We start from the raw sequence: 15,939 nt of genomic DNA, 5'->3' as shown, positions 1-15,939 counted from the left end.
CTATCCCATCTAATTAAAGAAGAAAGTAAACTGAACATTCCGTTTTGGAACATGGAAACTTCCTATGGCTGCCAAAAAGAACTAGAAATGCTTTCAGGTTGAGATTATACATTCAGTCAAATCAGCAATTATAATTTAATAGCTTTGTGCAAGGATTTAGAATGTGAGTAGAATGAGAAAAGAGGTCAGTCTCTGAAACAGCCCCTGGGAAAGGAAAGTGGGTGTTTTCATGTCCCATTCATAAAAGCCAAGGATGAGTCCATCAACTTTTGTATGGCCTTTACTACAGAGAAAAGAAAACCCACTGTTGCTATTTGTTAAAAGACTTCAGCTTTCATATCCTGGGTGTACAGAGAATGTTTAACTCTAAAGGGGAAGGATATTTTTGTAAGTTATAAAAAAAAGGATATTTTATCATGTAAATGTGTTTTGTCACTCATTAGGAAACACCACTGTGGAATTGTGACCGGGGTCCCTAATGAGCTCAGTAGTTTCCATTGAACAAGACAGACATGAAAGGGCAGGGGAGGAAAAAACATGTGAGGCCTATTATGTGCCAGGCTCCATGCTAGGAAACTTAACATAGTTACATTAAGGAACTAGCAAGTTTAAAATGTTAATTTCTGTCTTCAAGTTTTGAAGACTGCTGATTCTCATTTAAAATATTTCATCTTATTTGAAACTATGTGTGGTGATGAATGTTAACTGGACTTATCATGGTGATCATTCTGTAATATCGTTGACCTTTGAATAACATGGGTTTGAACTGCACAGGTCCACTTATATATCGATTTTTTCAATAAATATACAGTCGATCCTCTGTGTTCCTGGGTTTTACATCTACAAATTCAACCGCAGGTCAAAAACTATTTGAGATAAAAACAGACTCACAGATACAGAGAACAAACTGGCGATTGCCAGAGAGGAGAGGGGTTGGGAGCTAGGTGGAAAATAATTTTAAAAAAAAAACAAAAAAAACAGTATCTTTGATTCATGGCTGGAAATCCCGGGATGCAGAGGGCCACCTGTATGCATTGTTCTACACCATTTTATACTAGGCACTTAAGCATCCACAGATTTTGGTATCTGCGGGCAGCATCCTGGAACTAATCCCCCACAGATATAGGGATACCTAGAGTTAAGTTTTGGAGGAGTCAAAAGTTATATGCATAATCTTCAACTGCATGGGGGTCAGCTCCTCTAACCCCAGCATTTTTCAGGGTCAATTGTATATACAAACATCAAATCATTATGTTGTACATCTGAAACTAATATGTTATATGTCAATAGAAAAAATATACATATTTTCTGTTTCAATTGCTGTTTGGAAATTTTTTATTTTATTATGAAAACGCCTCTTTCTTTTACACTAACACCTTCATTTAAAGCAAGCCAAAGAAGGTTTACCTGTAAAGAAGTCACTGTCCTGCTTGAGGTGAAGGATTGTGCCTGCCCACCTTATAATTGTCACAAGAGCAATGGAACCTATGGAGTATTTTTAGTTATCAAGCGCTTCCTTTCCATCTCCCACCTCCCATTATAAACGAATATGAGGACTCTTGTGTGATCATGACTGTAATAAATGAGGCATGGCTTTGCAAGCAGCTAGAATATCCCCTGGAGAAGTCATTTACATAATTAAACACTGGAGCATCCGAACATGGTACAATGTGGAACCCACTCTTGCATCTGAGACAACTTCAAAGCAGCATCATACACTTTCTGCAGTTGTACACTCAGATCACTCCTAAATCCTTGCTCCCCCACCAAGCCTTCCTATGGTAACCTAGAGAGCAGATTCGAACACAACAAACTAGCTGCCTTCTCACACTTCCTGCTTCGATTTTGCTGAAAACTCACTTTCCTCAACTTAAACTTAGTTGTTTTTGTTGTTGTTATGTTTTCTGTGTCCTGGGAATCTTAGATGTTTTAAGTTTTAAAACAAAGGCCATGGGGCTCTGCCTATAATCATTTACTGAGTACCTATAAACCCAGTGTCATACTGTTTGCTCTATTTAGATATCTATATGTTCTTTTCACAGATAATTCAAATTTCCTCATATAAGCTTCATAACAACCCAGGGAGAAATATATTACTATCCCCATTTTACAAAAGAAGTTAGAAATGGATAGGACAGTGATAATGATTCAAACCCAATTACTGACTTCCAAAACCTGCTGTTCCTTTCCATCAGTCAATACTGCTTATAGAGTGGTTAACATAAACCACATATAACTACGATCTCAGAAATAATCTTCAACTACATCTTTAAAATGTATCTTTAAAAATGATTTTTGTAAGGTTCATTTAGAAGAGCTTGTTCTTAACATTGTTTTAGTTGTGGATGCCATAGAGAATTTGACAATGCTGTGGGCCCTCTGCCCAGAAAAAAAGCACACGCCATACATACAACAGTCCAGGTGGCTTCCAACTTTAAGGGTATCTCCACTAACCGGTTAGAATCCTTCTTAGTCAGGCTAATTTTACCAGGTCATCGCTCGCAGACATTACCAGCAAGCCCTCCCATTCCTTGCTTTTATTTTCTATTGAAGTGAAATGTACCATTTCCATTACTACATTCTGGCCACGATGTTCGGAAATGACTCACAATGGACTTTTCACATGGCTGAATGCCTATGTCTTCAACAATGATGTTAAAGATTGTGTGAACTGTCTACCCCATCGACCTCAGAGATGTGTTTTGCTTCTGTCAGTACATTTTCTCTCCTGTTAAAATAGCCTTGACTTATATTTTAGAACACACATGGAACCATTCAGAGAGAAAGGGTTTAACCACAGGGCATAAGAAAAACACTTAGGAGAAGTTAGATGTAAAAGGCAGTCTAGAATTGCATGGAGGTTAAGAACCCAAGTTTTAGAGGTAAGGCAGCTAAGTAAGACAGCTGTTGGTTCCACTCTGGATTCTGCCACTTTACTTCCTGTGTGACCTTGAGCAATTTACTTAACCTCTTTAACTTCCTTTTTTTCAATATGGGTAGAATACATATTTTATTTTCTTAAATTTATTGGGGGGTTGCATTGGTTAATAAAATTATTTAGGTTTCAAGTGCACGATATTCTATAATACATCATCTGTACATTGCTTTGACTTTGCACCACTCAGAGTCAAATCTCCTTCTGCTGACTTTATTAACTTGTGGAATAGGGATAATATTACAAATCCTGCATGGTTCAACTTAATGTTAAGATATAGATGTTGACATTAGATGAGAAACACATAGAATTTGGCACATAGTAAGCACTGAATACTGGGTGGTATTGTATTTTTCTTAGTAATTATTAATGGACTGGTTATCTAGTATGATTAGAAAAAATGATATTCTGGTCAATTGACAGTTTCCATATATATAATCACTGTTAAAAAGTAACATGTAGGATTAAACGATGGACTTTTTGCCTGTACCCAAAAGGAAACTCATTAAGTTGGATTACTGATTTTTAAAGAATTAAAACATAATTAAAATGCTTAAAGATGAAATCACATGAATTACCCTATCTTTAATTATTCGAAAGGATCCTCTAGCCTCAGAGTTACACTAATAGATATTAATCATCATTATTATATAATAGATATGCAGAAACAGAGTAAGGGAGGTTTCCAGATGATAAATTATCAATTATTCTTTTACTGCAGTACAATATTCTGTGATGTATCCTTTGTTAAGAAGTCATCTGGAAGATTTATTTTTAAAAGATACTGAGAATGTAGTGAGTAGTCAATGAATGTTTATTCAAATAAAGGCCAAATTGAAATCCATAGGCACCAGACCTGTAAGTATTCTCTCTTATTGTGTCTCACATTTCCCTAGTAGGACAAAGATTATATACTTACTTTGTTTGAAGCAATTGTATTAGAAAGCTTAATTTGCCAATGTACACATTTAGTAAGTTGTGTAAAGTAACTAGTAATTAGTACATCAGCACTCCAATCTTGGCTTGACTTCAAAACCCATGTTGTTTTTATCGTATTCTACAATGAAAAATTTAATTTTCAAACCAGTCAGGAACTCTACTTATAAAATATCTTCCTCTCTCAAGTATCAATCTGATAACCAGGGAAGGGGGGAGGATGGCAAAATTAACAGAATATACAGAATGTACTGTCTCTTGAATAGAGAATCCAAACTCAAAAAATAGAAGGTAAAAAATGTAGAGCTCTGATCTGAGACAACAGTTCAATTCAAAACTATAATGCCCTTGTTCTGGCTTATTATGTGGGTTCATAAATGAGCTGCCATTGGAAATTAATTAGAACATCGGTTGCAAGCATAACTTGGCAATTCGATTACTTACTAATTTGAATGAAGAATTGTAAAGGGCACATGAAAACTGTATGCATAAAGAAAACTGCTCCAGTTTTAATGAATCATATCTTTTAGGAGATAAGTCACAGTTAAAAGTTAGTTTATATGCCAATTAAAGAAGCTATAATCATAAACAATTTGTCTGTGCCTAGAATAAAATTTAATCAATCTAGAATCATTTCCTTGTCATCCTTGGGAAAAATATGTAGTAACTTATTTATGTAATTATTACCAAGAATTTTTTTAAAGTGTTAGAATTTAAGGACTAGGGGAGAAATTCAGCAATGACTGGCAATCTAACATAGACTAATAATTCAGGCACTTCCATAGGTGCTGCTAGTAAGAAATAAGTATCAGCTTAGCCCTTGAAATATCACCTGTATAGCCAAACAGGCCAATGAAAGAGACTTATGAGTTTGATAAGTCTAAGAATGAAGAAATTCAGTAGATTTCATTATGTTATCACCTCAATATCCCGGGCTTTTCAAAATAGTACCAGATCATTTTGTTGTATTAGTTACCTGCCTTAATTTTTCTGCTAAAATCAAATTGTTATCAAGAGTCAGAAGTATAGGTACAAAAAGAAGCACAGTGTGTAAAGGTAAAATAATGCAAGTTAAGGCTCAGTTAGAAAAGCCAAAAAAAGCATCCAGGTGCTTTGTTTTATTCATGAGACTGTACCAGAAATCATTAACAGAAATGAACCAGTTAGGAAATCTCAGCCAAAGACAAAGATTTCTCTAGAATTCAACTTTCCCTCAAGTGTAGCTATATCATGCAACCCAGTAATGAAGTTCAGAAACCATATTTTTTATCATTTTATAAGGCACAGACATGCTCGGTGTTAAAATGAGTATATTAATAAACACCAAATCATAGCACTCTGTCTCTGAACATAACAGGGGCAATGAAGACTTTGTGATATGGACAAGTATGCTTAAATTTAAGTAGCACCAGAATTCAGTGGCATAGGAAGACGTGATTAGAGGTCATGAAACCTCCTCTCATGGTTACTTAGGCATTTATTTTTCCTTAATCTTCCTTTGAAGTTACTTAAGTACTAAAGAATGTTTGGAAAATAAAGAAAAATCATCATCCATATCCCTACCACCTTAAAACTATCACTTGTAATATTCTCCTCTTGTTTTTTCAAGTATACAAAATCCTTTATGTTATATCAGTAGGAATATATTATATGCACTTTGCTTTTTTTCCATTTAAAATATTTCTTTAAGATGCTTTTATATTGGTATCTAGAGTTGTCTTATTCTTTAATATACCCTGTTCCTATAGGATACCAAATAACTCATTTGCAATTTTTTGTTATTATTAACAGTACCACAACAAGCATTCCGGTATTCATATCTTTATGCAGATATGCAGGTATATTGGTGGGATAAATTCCTAAAAGTGGATCTTCCTTAGTCGATGTTTTATGTCATTAAAGTCAGAGTTCATTCAATTTTTTTTTTTTTGCATTTTATTTATTTATTTATTATGGTGACATTGGTTAATGAAATTCAATAAGTTTCAAGTGTACAATTCAGCAGTAAGGCACATATATATACACACATATATGTATATAATCAGTGAGTGTTCACTGCCCATAATTAGATTTCTTTCTGTCACCACATATGTGACCCCTTTTACCCCATCCACTCCCCCGACATTCATTCAGTTTTGCAGCCTGGATATTTCACAATGAATATTCCACAGAGAGAACATTTTAGATGTTGTTTTATAACCTCCAAGATTAAAGTTTTTAGTGGTTCATAGTTTCTTATTAAGGAAATATATTCAACTTTTCCTCTAGCATTAGGTAGTACTAACATTTCTAATTACTTGCTTCAGTGAATAATGCAACATCCATCCTCATGCACTGTATCTTGCCTAGGCCCCCACTCTGGTTTTCCCCTCACTGATCGATCGCTTCTTCACACAAAGGCATCCCCATTCTAGAACATTCTCCAGATCCCCATGACCCTGGAATTCCTTGCCTAAGTGGCATGATAAATGCTACAACATGGATGGACCTTGAAAACATTATGCTTAGTGAAATAAACGTTCAATTGTTTGGGAATTATATTTAAAAAATTTCTCAAACTGGTTATCATCAGAAAGTTTAAACTTTTAATGTAGTTCAAATCTAACTCTATTAAGAAGTTCCCCTCCCTCATTCCCACATTCCACCACATTATAGAAATAGTCTGCTATGGCTTTATTTGCTACATTCAGATCTTTAGTTTGTCCCATCTGTGTGTATTTGTACAAACATAGCAAAAGGATGCATACCGAACTATTAGCATTGGTTATCTAAACTTGGCCTTTACACTATATAACTGGATCCTCTACTATATATACTTTATAAAGAAAGAAACAACAAAGAATACTGCCTAGTTCCAAAAACAAAACAAAAATAGTAATGGAAACATTACCATCTTCACTGCTAAGCTGAGAAAATAAAACAATTCATTTGGGAGCATTCAAATGTACTCAGCAAAAGCCAAATACCAACCCAGCTGCTAAATAATGTCTTTGTAAACTTTAGAACAAATCTTTCATACGTTTTTCTCTCAAATGGTGTATTCAGTGGAAGAGTAAATAAACCCATATGCCATTCGAGATAAAATGAACCTGGAGTTGACCTAAAGATCAAGCTTAGGCTCATTATTGAGAGGTCAGTCCAGATGATGATAACCAACCTGAAGGAAAAAAGCAGCACATGAGTAAGCAAGCAGATAGCCCCTTGCAATTTCACAAACATTTTTGATTTGGATGGATGGCCCAACTAGGGGAGGTCTTTAGCTTAAGCTCTTCCCTTGAGAGTCCTGGATGACTAGACTCCAATGATTTGTTCAGTTTAGAGCGCTTCTCCTCCTAGAAGTGGCTCCCATTATTCATAAAAAGCCTAATGTTTATATCAAGCAAGCACAAACCAAGAGTCCGCACTCCTTCAAGATCACCTGCTAATTCTACTTCCAGCCTCAGACAGGCAGACTGGAAAAGGAAAAGCATGTTTTTATTTTCCAAAGATCCATTTAAAAAGCATAAAAGTTAGAAGGAACCATACCTTACTTAAATCATTTTTTTAATGTACTTTAAGCCAATGCTAGCAAAAGTTTGTTGCCATGGGAAAATAGAATCAGGCCTCGGGACAGGGCCCAAGGGTAGAAATGGGTAAACTCAGTGAAAAGAAACAGATAGGAGCCAAAAGCATGCTTTCATGTATTTCTCAATTTTGCTTAGAACGAGCACACTCTGTACCACTCATGATCAGCTGAAAAGGGCCATGATGTGAACCATCCATCCAAATCAAAGTGTTTAATAAATTGCAAATGGCTATCATACAAAATAGACAGAGATCCCAGACAAAACCATAGATATTTCTGACAGGTAGAATAAATACATCTAAGTATTTTATTTTTCATGTAAACATCTATAAAAACAAGGTAAAGAAACAGATATAGACAGAGAGGATTATGGCTCAGTCCAGCTTTGAATTTTTCAAGGAGTAGCAGCTCGAAAAATAAATAAAAATTAGTAGTTTTTAATTTCAGTCTGAGGTTACTGCCATTACCTCTTGGGTTTTGTTTTTATCTTTTTCTAGCTATTATTATATATAATAAAATATATTATTATAGATAATATGTAATTATAATAATTATAGGTTTCAGAAATTAGTAATTGGGTTTGAACCATTATCACTGCCTTACCCATTTCTAACTTCTTTTGTAAAATGAGGATAGTAATATATTCCTCCCTGGATCAGAATTATATATTATCTATAATAATATATATGATAGATATGTTATTTAAAATAAATACTTAATATATATTAAAATTATATTTACATACTTCTCTGTATTAATCCCCTTACAAACCAGAGTTTTCCAATTACTGTTTCTCCCAGATTCAGTACCCTTTTCATTAGGAGAAAATTACTTTGCATTAAATTGAAGATTTATAACAAATTTTTTTTCCCAAATAACTTCATGAACACGTTAAATAGGAAAAGGAAGTTGGAGTTAGGAATTGGGAGGCTCTAAGAATTTTTCGTTTCTAAAGGATTGGCTGTGACTGCCAACAATTTTGTGGTTTTAGCTGCTTTCAAAAGGAGGAATGTGATAATAGCTCCTGGGTGGAATAATTTTGGCTGGACTTGATTAAATCTATGCTTAAAACTTACAGAGAACAGCTTGGACTGCATTTTTTTTTTTTTTTTTTTTTTTTAAGAAACAGCTATGCATTTCATTTTACCATGGCCTTGCCAGATTCAGAGCCTTCTGGGAGTCTGGCACTAGATTAGACACTAACAAAGCAAGCTATAATACCCTGAGTGATATGAGTTACATAACCCCAATCAACACTAATGACTATGTGTCTCACTAAAACCCTGCAGGTGTAATTTTGGAAAGGAATTCTAAATGATTCTAAGGTCTTCTCCTTTCACAAAGGGCAAGGTCATTAAGCTCTCGGAAAGCAATCAGTCCAAAAAAGAATTATAGAACACTGGACACATTCAGCTGGCATACTGATTTTCTTTTGGTAAATAGTTTTACATTCCCTAAAAATGCATCCAGATTTTGCAACTAATATCTTTTGTTCTTGACATCATAATTTGATGACTTTAGGACATATGATTTTAATAGCACTGATGATAATTCTAGAATACTTGAAAAAAATCAACTGTATGTTGGAGAACTCTTGGAATCTCCATTTTCCAAATCTAAATACAAATAATATTAAATAGTAAAAATGGTTCCATGGATTTCTGGTTCCCGGACAAGATGGCATAACTGTACTTCTGCTTATTTCTCCTGCTAAGTACAGCTAAAATCCCTGGACGTTACACAGAAAACACATATAAGATGACCCGGAATATTTTTCAATTGCTGAAAGAAAAGAATTCGATATCCTGTGAAAAGAGTCTTCAAGAATGAAAGAAATCAGGCATTCTCAGATTTTTAAAAAAAAAAAAAAAAAAAGATTTTTGTCGCTAGCAGACCTGCCCTAAGAGAATGACTAAAAGAAGTCCCTGAATCAGAAAGGAAATTATAAAAGAAGGACTCTTGGAAGATCAGGAAGGAAGAAAGAACAAAAAGAGTAAAACTTTAGGTAAATACAATAAACATTCCTTTATGCATGAGTTTTCTAAACTGGTGGTTGAAGCAAAAAACTATAACATTATTTGATATAGTTCTTAATGTATATAGAGGAAATGTTTAAAACAATTCAATTGCAAATGGCGGGGCAAAGGGACTTAAAAAGAGGTAAGGCTTCTGTACTTTATTTGAACTGGTAAATGTCAACACTAGCAAACTGACATTACGTACACGTGACATGATGCCTAGAGCAACCACTAAGAAAGCTATAGAAAGATATGCACTGAAAACAGCATAGATAAGTCAGAATGAAATTCTAAAAACAGTTCTAGTAACCTTCAGAAAGGCAAAATGGAGAAACAGAACAAAGAACGAAAAATAAAAATGGAATACTTAAGCGCTAATATATCAATAATTATATTAAGTGAAAATAGTCTAAATTTACTAATAAGAGATTGGCTGAGTAGATAAAAATCATGACCTAACTATATTCTATCTATAGCAAACTGTTCACAATTTTGATAGCACTCAAAGGGCATGATGCTGGATGAAAAAAAAAAAAAAGCCCTCTTGTACTCTTGTAAGGTCACATAGTGTATTATTCCATTTATATAACATTCTCAAAATGTCAAAATTATAAATATAGAGCAGACTAGTGCTTGCCAGGGGTTACGGATAATGGGGGTAGCCGGCATAAAGAGATAGCATGGGGGAGATCTTTGAGGTAAAGGGAAAGGTCTGATTCTTAATTGCAGTGGTGTTTACACAAATCTACACATGACATAAAATGGTATAGAACTACACATACATTGTACCAATGTCAACTTTCTAGTTTTAATACTGTACTATGGTTACATAAGACATAACCCTTTACCCAGTCTCTTCAATGATTATGCTGCATCTTATGTAACCACTGTGGAAAACTGGGTAAATGGTACACAGGACCTCTTTGTACTATTTTTGCAGCTTCCTGTAAATCTGTAGTTATCTCAAAAACAAAAGAAAAACCCTGCCTAAATTCAAATCCAAGCTTTACCACACCCTACGTGAACTTGGGCTCATTTAATCAATCTGTGCCTTGGTTTTGTTGTTTTTAAAATGAAGTAACCATATCTACCAAGTTATGGTAAAAAATAACTGTAGTAATACATTAAAACTATTCTGTGAGTACTAAGTGATTACGCTCATATTTCTGATTGTTCTGTGTCGTAGAGCTAGGCAAGATCAAGTCCTCTTTTTATCTTTGATCACTATTCAGCGGTCCCCAACCTTTTCGGCACTAGGGACGGGTGCTCTTATGAGAATCTAATGCCTGATGATCTGAGGTGGAGCTGAGGCGATGATGCTAGCACTGGGGAGCGGCTGCAAATACAGATGAAGCTTTGCTCACTCCCGCCGCTCACCTCCTCTTGTGTGTCCTGGTTCCTAACAGGCTGGTACTGTTTTGCAGCGGGGAGTTGGAGACCCAAGTCATGATCTATTTCACGTTCATTTTGTACAATTACCAGGAACCCGAAGTGGCTAATAAATGTTTTAAGCATCTAATACATCTAAGAAAATGTTGGCCTTCAGCATGAGCCCAAAAGGACTAGACACTGAGCATATCGAGGTGGCACCATGGGCAGCTCTACCTTCTGACTTTATTCACATTTTACCTTGAGAATCAAAATCTGTCTCCCAAAGCACAGGATGTTTACAACTCCATGTTATTCACTGAACAAAAACAAACAATAAGCGTATTAATGTTTAATAAACCAAAAGCCAGTTAGGAAAACTGACACATGTATTGCCAGACAAATCCAGAGTAACAGAATACGAAGTCAAGAAATAAATCAAATACATATGGGGATTTAGTATATGAAAAGGATATCATCTGAAATTAGTCAGGGAAAGATGGACTATTTGATAAATTGTGTGGTAGCAATGCGACAGCCACCTGGAAAAAAAAGACTACATCAGGACAAATTCTAAATGGATCAAAGACTTAGGTATAAAAACAAAGAAATAAAAGTACTAAAAGAAAATAGAAATTTCTTCTATAACCTGGTAGTAAGGAAGGCTTTTCTAACCATGATAAAAAAAAAAAATGATGAAACCATAGAAGAAACAATTAACAAAATTGACAAAATAACAAAATATAAAAATAAAAAATTTCTGGATAGAAAAAAAAGACACACACACATACACCAAAAAAATAAAAAATAAAAATATATAAATAAGGGAAAATCATTCACAAAAAATAATAAGGTCAATAATCTATTTTTAAATGTATACAGTTATTCTTGGTCGCATTGTTTAGAACAACAAAAGACTGAAAACAACCTAAATGAATGTATATCAAGAGGAGGCTAATATTATGGTTTAATAAATTTTACATGACAGAATATTATACAGAGAAAGCTCTTTAAGAATATGGAAAGATCTCTAGGTATGTTAGTTTTTTTTAAAAAAAAGCAAAGTGAAAGCAGTACATGTGCTACCTTTTGAGTAAAAGGATAAAATAAGAAAATGTATTAGACTTGCTTTTATGTGCACAAAGAAACTCTGGAATGATACCTAACTGGCACTTGCAATGGCTAACCAGAGGATAGGCGGGTAGGTAGAACTAAGATAATTTTTCATTTAATATCTATTTTTTTAAAGAACGAATTACCTTTTTGAGATATAATTCACATAACATTCACCACATTAAACTGTGCAATTCAGTGGATTTTAATATACTCACAAGGCTGTGCCACCATCATCACTAATTCCAGAACATTTTCATCACCCCAAAGAGAAACCCCATATATACCTGTTTTTTGAAACTTTCAAAAATTTATCTGTTAAAAAGCTTGAGTTAAAAACAAATTTTAAGCATATTAGGAAAAGATTATTTTATTCATTTTAATCTCTATTAAAAGGCATCCCCAAGCAATTCTTTTTAGACTGAAAATATTCTGGTAAACACTTTTTAATCAGAGACTAGGAATTTTAAGATGCTGCAAAGAGCCCTGGTCAAAATGCTAAAAGATGACTTCCCAGTCAACAATCCAAGAAGTTATTTAAAATTTACCTTAATATAGGAACAATTATCAAATATTTTAGTGAATTTTAAAGGCATTAAGAACAGAATCTTATTAAATTCTGAGATATAGAAATGCCACACTTTTTTAAAGACACATAAAATATAAGAAAATTACAATGAAAGTGAGCAATTAGCTGGGGAGAGAAAGGGGCTTTTGCAATACCAAGGTGACAAGGAGAAAATACCAGAGATCTACAGTTTATTACAGTGGTAACCTAAAGCTTGAGAGAAATATTCCAGAAGCTCATTGTCTGAGTATATGTATACTCTGTTTATTTATTCACTTATACATTTATTTACTTATTTGATTCATTCATTCATTCCAGGCTGGCAACTCGCCCTTTTGCTTTAAACAAAATAAATTTAAAAGTAGAAGAAAATTATATAATCAAAATTTACAGACCTAAAAAAATGAAAATCAATTTTAAAAAGCAGTCCTTTACAAGAACATTAACCTAAATTACAAGAGGGGAAACCACACATTTATGGTATTGGTAAGCGATCATGAAAAGCAAAAGTGGTAATTCCTAAAACACTGAATATTAAATCCAGAGAAATTATATACATTTTCACAGCCTCTAGTCATTTCTGTCTAAGCTTTAGTTATTAAATCATTTACATCTTAACTATGGAAATAGTAAACAATTTTTCTAAATTTAAGTCTTTTTTTCTTGGGAGAAAGAAAAAGGAGGAAAATTTATAATGAATAATATACATTTTAGATAGAAATCTAACAATATAAAGCTATAGTTTAAATATTTGTTATGGGAGACATAAATTTAAGTCTGTATTTGTCAGCTATAAACTAGTGCGCCTATTAAACAATATTTATGTTAATCTGCTTTGTCGTTTATTTCCCATAATCCAGTTGGGGTTTGGAGTTCCTCCTCCATGTTCTTAAAGCACTCTGCGCATATTGTACCTTATTCTGTTGTTCTAGATTTCTGTTGCTGTCTCCGTGTCATCCCTCTCAACAAGTTGCCTGTGTCTTTTAGTCAGTGTGGTAGTCACAGGCCCTAGCAGTGTGCTTGGCTCAGTGCTGCTTAATAAACATTGTTTATTTAATTAAATATCAAAAAAATTTAGGTGTCGTAGCACACATTTTATATATTAACATTTTAAATATCCAATTTTTTCATTTAGGCCAAAGTTATTGAGTTTTCATGTATGTCATCACTTTTATAAAGCTATGACAAATTTGCAAGATTGGATAAGTCTAAGAGAAACTGAACCTTAGCAATTTCATTATAAAACTCTCCAAGGCTAATTTTCTTTCTATTTATACAACTCTAATAGAGTTTACTCTTTTACAGCACCTTTGTCTTTATGTAACTCTGTGGAAAGTATTCCAGACTATTTGATTGCTTAGACTATTATATTATTTTTTCCTTATAATTCAAGTATTTAATTAAATGTTGAAAATCCAAATTTTTTATGTTCAGAAAGTGGTAAATATTAGCCGGAATGAGTAATTATACTGCGAGCTAACTCCACTGGGATCCTACTGCAGCTGCCTTGCTTTATCTGGCCAACAGGTGGCAGCATGCTCCAGGGAAACATCTCAAGAATCCTATGACTTTTTCCTTAGTCGTATTCAGAACTGCCAAAGAACTGTTGGGCTGTGAAATGCAGGGTAAACAAAATCTGTTTACTCTATTTCTTCTAGCCAAACTATTTCCAAAGCAGTAGAAGTCATTGTATGATTTCAAACATTTTACAGAGATCCAATGTCACCACTGTTGCTAATTATCACCTTGTTGTTAATTCACAACAGGTATAATACCACAAACTAGCAAGGTCCCTGCCCAGCAAGAGAGGAGAGAGGTAAAGGACCAAGGGAAACTTGGGAAAAGAAGAAATTGAAAAATGCTTGATCTGGAACATCTCTCATATGCACATTTGATAACCTTTCAATCTAATAAACATAATAAATAATAAATATTGATATATTTTTACTGTTTATAATACTAACCCTTTCATATAACTATATTATTAACAGATACTAACAATAATTATACAATAACAAAAACTAATGAAGATTTTAAGGTCGATTGATTTAGTCATTCTTTGTATAAGTAAATGCTTCAGTAAAAATGGAAGAATTTATCCCACGGCATGGGTACTTCTGTTTAGACCGACATTCAACATCTTCCTACATTTTATTATACCTGTAGGATGTTACTAGCATTTATAGACTAAAATTACGGTAAAATGTTGAGCAAGTTAGATTTAACAAATAAACAATTACTTTGAGTTTTTTATTTTGTTTGTTTAGATTCAGTCATTAGCAAAATGCATTTCCTTGTGTGTTTTCTCAATTTTATTTTATTCTGCTATGTCATCATGCTTACCTACACAAACGGTTAATTAATAGTATCTTTGATTTTAATGCTTTATCTTGACATGCTCTCTAAAAGGTTATTATTTGTATGCCTAGTTTCCATGCAGTTTCCTAGGAAACTGAGAAATCAGTTGTTTTTTAAGCTGACTATACATGTTTAACTGCAAATCATTGACATGAGACTTGCTTAAATTATATAGGAAAGTAGCTGGTAAACTTAGAAATGTGTCAAGTATTAGTCAGATAATGACCTTGAATTTCAAATGAAACTTGGAAACTTTTGTAGCATATCATGTTCTCCTGCACAGTCTTAGCTAGGGCTCTGTTGGCTCTGGCCACACAGCACCGGAAGAAGTAGAACCACTTATCACTCCAGGTCTATAATATAGTTCCTGAGTTGGTGAGTACAGGAGCAATTGTTAGATCTTTCCATACCCCAGATGTATGCAACCAGTCTAGACTTCTGTTAAATATGTCAAAGTGATTATGACAATGATGATATTAGGTTGGTTTGCTAAGAAACCGAACATAGGAAATTCACCAGATAAAGAACTAAATGGTAATTAAAAGTATGTTTTAAGGATAATTTCTAAAAACAAGTACTTTTAATTTTAGAAAGAAATGAATAATATGCTCAATAGTTAGCTAGGTCCAAGGAATATTAACATGAACCAGCCAAGAGAAACAAGTCATAACAGAGCCCTTCCTAGCTAAGGAAGGCGTCCCAGGGAACACAACCTAAAATGGCCTTGAAGGATGATGCAGATTTCAATTAAAAGCAAGAAGGTCATTAAAGACAATGATCAGAGCAAAGACAGGAAGTTGTACAGAGTAGGGTGAGAGAAATGGCGCATCAGCTTTTGAGCCTGAGTACACAGTAGGGGTCGGGGGATGAGAGGGCAATAGCTTTAGCTCAGAAGGGGAAAGATGCTGAATGGCACGGTAAGGGCATGCACCTTATATTCTGAAGATATATCAAGGCAGCAAAGACATATAAGTAATTACATAATCAGATTCATGTTAAGACTCTGGGAGTAATCTGAAAGATGCACAGGAATAAGAGGGCAGATAAAAGGCAAGATCCATTAAGATATTATAAGAAA

The sequence above is a fragment of the Pteropus alecto genome, unplaced genomic scaffold, assembly GCF_000325575.1.
Source record: "Pteropus alecto unplaced genomic scaffold, ASM32557v1 scaffold146, whole genome shotgun sequence".
NCBI classification, from domain to species: Eukaryota; Metazoa; Chordata; class Mammalia; order Chiroptera; family Pteropodidae; genus Pteropus; species Pteropus alecto.
The sequence above is the reverse complement of the archived record's forward strand: the minus strand, read 5'-3'. Positions refer to the sequence as shown.